This window comes from Lepisma saccharinum, chromosome 28, assembly GCF_977018435.1.
Source record: "Lepisma saccharinum chromosome 28, izLepSacc3.1, whole genome shotgun sequence".
NCBI classification, from domain to species: Eukaryota; Metazoa; Arthropoda; class Insecta; order Zygentoma; family Lepismatidae; genus Lepisma; species Lepisma saccharinum.
The window spans coordinates 4729322-4738315 of record NC_139256.1 but is presented as its reverse complement, the minus strand read 5'-3'; positions in this window follow the sequence as shown (position 1 = coordinate 4738315).

Sequence of the window (8994 nt, the reverse complement as noted above, 5' to 3'; positions counted from 1 at the left end):
AACATAAGAAAAGATTTCTGATATATATATATATTTTAAATTTGAACTGAACGATGCTAATTTTCAGAGGGGTTGTTTGAATCGGTTGAACCCTCCCTCCCTCCCGACCCCTGTACTCATAGTTCTTCCCCTTAGAAGCAGTACAGACCTGAACACTACGCCTGAAATACACGGCCACATACGCGAAAGAAAATAGGTTGCATTTTGTGTCACCGGAACGATTACGTTTTGCTTCCACTTGCTTCACAAGACGCAACTTGGTGTCCGCCCTATGTCCTTGATGCTCGGTGACTTGGAAGAGGAAAGTGCGTGTGCAGTGATAGCCCACATCAGTGCCTTGGGGCCCCCCTGCAACTAAAATATTGGGGGGCCTTAGAAACAAAATTATCGAAAATACTACAACCTATGTATATCATCGATGACGTCAGAGGGTAACGGGCGTACAACAGTTAGTTACCTCCCTTTGAAGTGTAACAATTATAAGATGATTGAACTACCTTGTCACACTATAGCTAAAAATCGAAAATAATCTGTAACATTTAACAGGTGTGGACTATTTGGGGAAATTTGTCTCAGTTCTTATATGAATATGAAAAAAGCCTCCTTTGAAAATATTTGGTTGGAAGTTACATTTTAAATACCACACATAAAATTAATATTAGTGGTAAAAGTTCATGAATTACCAATTTTTATTGTTTGTGTTGCAATAAAGAACAGACTGAATCTTCCTACTGGATTCATGCAGACATACTCTACAAGATATATCTACAGAGCATTCCCTGACATTTGCTACGAGACTCGGCGGCAAGCGGCCCGGCATCAGCGATTGTCTTTCCCGGAGAACGGGTCCGCGACAGTCGCACGCTACAGTTCTGTTGTTTTTTTTTTTTCGCTCTCCCTGCTTTCGCCCTCTTTCCCTTTCTGTTGACGTTGCAGACTGACGCCAGTATAATCCTCCCTCGGAAGTTGTGTTGTGCCGTGTCCGTGCGTTGAAGATTGTGGCTTAATATGGCACCACAAAAGTTTACGTTACAACAAACGAATTATCTTGTCGAGTGTTACTTCGGAAAGAGGAATTGTGGAGGAGTGCGACGACGTTTTGCAACGAAATTTCCTGATTTTTCCGTTCCACATAGGACCACTATATTAAACCTTGTATATAAAAAAAGTTTAGAGTAACAGGATCAGTTTTGAATAAAAGTGGAAAGAAAAATGGGAAATCTAAAAAATAAAGTATACAAAGACAATCCGCACACCATCCGTGAGTTAAAAGAGAGTATTGTACGAGAAATCGGGAGAATTACAGTAGACGAACTTGCACGTGTGAATGCCAATTTCCTTCGGAGATGCCAGGAATGTGTTGCAGCAGAGGGACATCATTTTCAACACCTTCTATAGTCAAGGTTAGTACACAATATGAAAACTGTAATTTTAATAGCCGACTCAAGCGACTGTCGCGGACCCGTTCACCGGTGAAGATAAGCGCTGATGCCGGGCCGCTTGCCGCCGAGTCCCGTAGCGAATGTCAGGGAATGCTCTATAAGAGATAAGGGATTATTTTCCTATTTTAGGTTATTGCGAGCAAGTAAATTAATACAGCATTTCTGAGGGCACATTAGTTAAGTTGCTAGTGCCCCTTTGATTGAGCCAGTACGCCGATGCTTATTATCGCAGAATCGTCTTAGGATATGTTACTAGGAACCCACTCGACCACTTCCAAAATAATAATAATAATAATAATAATAATAATAATAATAAAACAGTCGTGAAGTTATTTCCACTTTTTCCACATGGTGTCCACTGACTCATAAATAATAATAACCGACACTAAATGTTGAATTTCTGAAATTACATAAAATTTCAGGAGCGGGGATTAGGAATTGTATTTGAAACCTTTCTACCTGAAGTATATTTAAATTTCGTCACAATCGGACGATAGAAATTCAAAGAGAGCGGAGGTTTGAAAAACGAAAAACGGCATATTTTCGTTCTCACAACTACAAAAAATAGAAAGCATACTAGAAAAATATTGGTTACTAGCTTAACGCAGAATTGAATGAGCTAAATTCTGATGTAACCCTTTTTTATGTAGGTCTACTGGCTAATTTTTAATTGGAGTCCAAAATCGACTATCCAGAAGTTAGGCCGGAAAGCATTTCCTTTAGAATTTTTGCTAGCATAAATGCTATGTAAAAGGTTCCAAAAATCTTATAGCAGGTAGTACTTTACACGCAAGCATTTCATGGAACATTTCGGTTAGTTTCTGCGATTACAATGCATAAGATATACAGCATGAAAGGTACGTCGAGTTACGCCATATTGGCGAGTGCTCGGTGATTACAATTGAAAAAAGTAAAATATTATTCCATACGTGCACAGTAAACGTTGTAAAGTATATATTCAATCAGTGCCATGCTTCTCTACCTAAAACCATTTAATACGAAACGTTATTCCTCTCGGTTGAATAATTATCGTGTTTTAAAAATGTGAAGTGATACGTTGTTTACATCTCACGCAGCCGCCATTACAACTGCGCTCGTGACCTAGAGGTCGCTTCTGATTGGTTACGCTAAGAAAAATGATTCGGACCGAGCCTATCCTTGAGAAATGCCATGAAATATGCCATGGTATCTGAAATGCAATAAGATTTCTCACTTTACACGGTATCTTTTTGGTCATGGCACAAATGTTAAGAAAAATGGTAAGGAAAATGCTTTCGTCTATAGCGGGTGTTAGTAGGTTCCTGGGATCAAATAGTTTTCATCATTAACTGTATACTTTCGATTGATTCCTATAATTAAATTTGCCTCTTGATTTTAACAGGGTGGGCCATGGCCTACTCAGATCCGCCCATGACGCCACCCTCTGCTTCAGGCTTAAATTGATGAAGAAAAATATGCACAACCAGAACACATGTCCAGACTGGCCGGAATTAGAATATTAGGTGATAATATCGCCAGTCGACCACTGAACGAAGAGTCTCCCCGATGACGTAGTAATAACGTCCGCGCCTTGTAATCAAGGGGTCCCGAGTTCGATACCCGATTGCAGTGGTTCGGACTCCCCTTTTAAACTGTAGGCCCAGTTCCGATGAGCCAAACTATGCATGACGTGGACTTACAACAAAAACTCAAAAATCGATCACTCAACGCCTCTGATCCAGACGACAACTATACCGCTACTATTACTACTAATAATAATATAATGAACGTCATCAGTTTGCTAGGAGTGTGAGGTGGGACCTTTTTGAAGAGACATAAATATCAACCTCACTTGTATACAGTGCACACTAACGAGGACCTGGCGTCTGGTTCACAGCTAATAGGCGCGTGGCTAGAAATACATATCGGAGGGTTCCGACCAAGTTAATAATAATAAGTTATAATAATTAGATTTAAATAATATTAATTAAATATGTAAATTAATTAATATTGTATTGTTTTCATTACATGAATAGGTAAAACTATGGTAAAAGGATATAAGTTAACAGTGCGTATTCATTATCTAGCCCATGTATAATTATGATCGCCAAATTTGCATAAAAACAACTGCCCTGGCAAGGAAATTAATGTCAAATAGACAAAGAATTTAATATTTATTGAATAAAAAAGAAAGGAGTTAGATTCAATTTAGGAAAATTAAAGTTCCTGATTAATATTTTATGCATATTATCATAAGTAATAGTGTGCATAAATTCTTGGAACTGTCCCTTAACATCGTATGATCCGAATTTATCGCCTTCCAGTAAGTTCGGCTGTAATGAATAACCATCGATTTATGTAACAAATGCTAAAACAAAAAAGGATATTTTCATTATTTAAGTAGGGTACTGGTAAGTCTTTCGGGGGGGGGGAGGGGCCGGACCCCCTGCACCCCCTCTAAATATGTCCTTGACAGCTAATATAGTCCTTTCGCCAATTCCATCTTATCACCACTTATCCTCACCTTCGCGATTAACCAAGGTGCAAAAAGGCGACGTACAATAAAGCAATTTCATCACTTCAATGATGTCATCAGCGTGTTACAAATTGCTAACTTCAGTCCACAATAAAGAGCCAACGATTTAGGCGAAGAGTTTCATGAAGAGCATGCAGCAGTGTGCACCTCCCACAAAAACATAATTACCAATAAAGAGTTACGTTCAGAAAGATGAAACACAATGTCGCAGCGACCTTTGTTCGGCGGTGAAGAGTTTCTCCATTCGAAGCTGCTGCTCACGAGACGGACAGGCAACACGATGCCGAGACGATTCTAATGGGAGAAAGGAGTCGTGACGAGTGAGAGTGGCTGACAGGGGGACGACTGTCCTTTGTTTATCTGTCACGGTCAGTGGCGTAAGACTTGGCGAAACGCCGGGGCGTCGCTGCGTGTCGCCAAAATTGACAGCACGCAGTCACTCTGTGCGATTCGTGCTCGCTAAATGTATTCGTGGCTTCCAATGGTGGTATCTTTGCAGGAGACACTGGCGTAGCCATCGTGGACTCTCCGGGGCAGCCCCCTCTCGAAATTTTGCGAAATTAAACTGATCTACAATGAAATTTTTGCAGAACCAACTGTAGCCGTTCCCGGATAATCTATTCTTTGCACGAGAAATAATTTGGCACCCTTCCTAATTTTAACCATAGCTTACCCTAGGAGGAGGGGGAGGGGACTAGGCCCACCACATCTAGTTTTTCATTTTTTGAATTATAATTGAAAATAATTTACACTGTTCCATAGGGTGTTCCCAATATTTATGTATTACTTTTGTACATAAAAACTTAAATGTAATGTAAATAGGAGGTAAAATGCACTTGTGGGTCTATCAGGCGCCATCTTTGAATGTGCATTATTACAAATACTCATGCCAGTGGCAGTATGCAATTGGTTGGTAATGATGGCAATTTTTGTAATTATTATTATTATTAAATAACTGCACCTACATAAATAAAAAAGCATTAATGAGAAATTATTTTAATTTTTGTGAATGGTAAGATATGTTTGTGACACTCATGCAATAATTGCTTATTATTTTTTATTAATGATTGTAATTTTGTAATTATTATAATTTGTAAATAAATGCACATACACAATCAACAAAGGAAGCAGTGATTTAATAACAATATGGTTTCTTGAATTTTAATGATAATAAAAGTGTGGGCTTGTTAGTTTCTCGTACGGCAAGGGTAAGCTGGAACGCCAGAGAATTCGCTTTCGAAATTTTCTCACCTTTAAAAAAAAACACCATGATATTCCAAAATCTGCAAAATTACATCTGCTTAGAATTCTTTCTAGAGCATTCACGTGGATCTTCGTGTGGTTTGCATTCGTTGTCTAGATATCCGCAATACTAGGCTACTGCTAGGCAACAGTAACAGCAAACCACACTGAATGCTCTAGAAGGAATTGTAAGCAGATTTTGGAATATCATAGCAGTTTCTCCAAAGGAGAGGAAATTTTGTAAATGGCTTGGCTGGCGTTGGCCAATGGTCGAGCCGAACTTTAAGATCTTAGGAAAAAGCGAAATGTACAACCAGCCTTCTCGTTCAAGTAATATATTCATTGTTATTATTAATTACAATATAATATAAATAATATAATAAATTGTATTGCATAACTTAGTGCTGGAAGCAGAAATTTTCATTTGGGGGTGTTTTTTGAGCCTTGGAGCTAGCTATGTTCTAACATGTGAGCAAAATAATAGCGGGAGAGGGGATGTTTTGCAATCTTCCTGAGGGGATACGATCCTCCCGCGTCTCCCTCCTATTGGAGCACTGGCTATAAATGTAAGCAAATACCTTTGCAGATTAACTTGAAACAAATACTGCATGCATTTTAGAATTTAGAATTCCTCGGTGTTCGCAACATCAAAAGATATTTCAAAGGAGTCTGTGGTAAATTAAAGATGTTTTATTGCAAACGTCCTACTGAGAAATAACATTTCTCTTCTCCATATATATCTTCGCTTCATTAATCCCTGTCCCTTTACAAACACAGCCCTTGCTTCGGTCTCAGGCCCACCCTAAGTGCACCCTTGCTCCACGAGCTTTCACTGTCACTCCCCACTTTCACCTGGCTCTCAGTCACCCTGAACGCTAAGCTCTTATTTCCGTTATGCTCGTCTTCTTCGTCATTGAAACCGAACGCCACGACCAATCTTCCATTGCGATTAACTACTAAGAACCTTTCTATTTTTCGTCAAAACCACTCTCCCAGTGGAGGTTACAAGACGGGGATCAAATTACTATCAAATTGGACTCTATGATAGTTCTTCATTAGCAATAGCAGTGCTGGAAGTAGACGTTTCTAGCTGGGGAGATGCTTCGTCGAGTTTGGGGATAGGAGGGATGAGGGTGGGGGGGGGGGCGATTGTACGTTTCTGGGTGACAATTAATGAACTATATGAAATAAAACAGACAATCGGATTTAGGTTATGACATGTTCGATATGTCTGCCATCTCGGGCGATGATGTGGCGCAGACGAACAGCAAAATTCTGCATGACCCGCTGAAGTGTCGAAACATCGATGCTGTCGATGACCTCCTGAATGGCAGTTTTCAGCTCGGCAATGGTTTTGGGGTTATTTCTGTACACCTTGTCCTTAACATAGCCCCACAAAAATGAGTCACATTTGTTCAGATCCGGGGAATATGGTGGCCAAGCGAGTCCCCTTCCAGTGGCCTCTGGGTAAACCAGAGCCAGAATGCGGTCCCCAAAATACTCCTGACCGTGACATTTTCACTTGCAAATGGCCGACATCAACACGTTCTGTGCGCATACGCATACGAATTCCCATCATGCCCTGTGGCCAGCCACGCAGTTTGGACGTCATCACGCGAACTGTTCAGAAATTATGACGGTTTTATTTCATATAGTTCATTAATTGTCACCCTGTATCAACATAGGAACAATGTAATCCCATTGAATCTCAATTTCTGCCTCTGAATCTTTATTTCTTTCTGTCGCCCTGGTTTGATACCCGGTGGAGGCACTTAGTGGTTCGGATCCCACTTTAAACTGTAGGTCCAGTCCCAATTAGCCTTACTGTGCATCAAGTGAACTTAAAACACCAAACCAATCTTTCTTTCTTTCTTTCCATTCATATCTCTCCCAGTCTTCTTTCTTCCTTCCTGGACCCCTCCGATTGCGTAGTGATAACGTCGTCGCCTTGTAAGCAAAGAGTCCCACGTTCGATTGGAGCTACACTTTAAACTGTAGGTCCAGTCCCTATTAACCTATCTGTGGATAAAGTTGACTTAAAAACTCAAACTTTATTTCTCCCTCTATATCTATCTTCGTGTCTGCTTATCAGTCTTTCTGTATCACTGTCTTCCAGCGGTGGTTTGTGTCTCTAAATTAGCTGAAGGGCTATTAGGGGAGAATGGGGTCATAGAGAACATTTGATCAATATTTACACATACTTGATTGATTGATTTGTGGTTTTAAGTCCACTTTATACACAGAAAGGCTAATCGGGACTGGACCTACAGTTTAAAGTGGACACATACTTATTAGAAACCCCATTTTCTAAGAAGTAGGTATAACTATTCACCCGATTTTCTCTATTACGCTAATTTGTCCCTACTAGTCCTTCACCTAATTTAGAGCCACCAACCGCCTCTACTTTCTTTCTCTGAATCTCTAGTTATTTCGTCTTAATTCTCTTTTTCTAAGTCTCTATAGTTGTCTATCTTCTTATCTTTCCTTTTTACATGTTTTTATTTTCATCCTTCCTTGCTTTGTTTCTTTCTTTGCTTCATCTCTTTCTTCTTCTCTTTTCATTTTCTTTCTTCATTTGTTTCCATTTGTCTTTCCTCATTCTCTCTCTTCCTCCCTCCTTTGGATTGTGGCATTCTTGTTCTACTAATAATTTTAAATACTTTTCACGAGGATGGCGATAAAAAAAATAGTTCAATTTTCCGCCACCAGGTTGCAATGTGGCGCTGTAATAATGAATATTGAAAAACATAAGTCCTTTCGCATGACGATAACCTCGCAGGCAGCTGCACTATTACTACCGTTCTGATAAAAGAACTTCACCAGCAATAAACGTTCTTTCTTATTTAATGGCGTGGTGATCACTTCCGAACTTTTGTTCAGCACTCACATTAAGTGATTTAGCTGAGTTATTAATTAGAAAGACATTTGTTAGTGGCTGGAAGTTGCGAGAAAATAATCTCTCGTTTATTGCAAGATTGCAAGGTAAAGGCAAATCCATAACCAATTGGAGCAGTTTACATCATTACTACAACCCATCATGGAAGTAGAGCGCCACATTTCAACCTGGTGGCGGAAAATTGAACTATTTTTATAGCCATCCTCTTCCCCATGGTCTGCATAGTGGATTCACCAAATTTCAGAGTTCTACGATAGCTCAAACAGGCTACAGAGGGCTCTGAGTTGGGTAACTTTAATTCTCGCTACCCGGTATGAAATTAAGGGAAAACTATGTAGAATTGGAATTATTAATACAAACATTAGTTCCATGGCTTTTAAATAACATATTGTTTCAAACTTATTAGAAGTGAGATTTTATGTGTGGCATTTCCACGTTACTTAGTCTCATTATGATACAGTATTATACCATAAGAAAGCTAAATTAATTCAAATTCCGTTCTAATTGTCCCATTTATTACTTCTATATCTTAAGCTTTGAAATATTCTACATCATATCTGATTGATTGGCTTTATTTTACTTCGCTTTTTGTGCCACTTTTGGCTAATTTGCGAAGATGGGGTTGAGTAATGGCATGATGAAATTGATGAATAGACACTCACAAACATCCATGCCCATGCCGGGATTCGAACCCGGGACGTGCGATATGCTAACCACTCCGCCACGAGGGCCGGATACAATATACCTGATACAAACCTTAGTTTGAAGAATCTATTTGTGATAATTTTCATAGCTTTTACATTGTTACATAATCCTACATATGCATGATGTCATACCCGTCACAGGCAAAAAATGGTTTTAAAAAAAGTAGTAAGTAGTAATATTTTTTAGAAACTAAA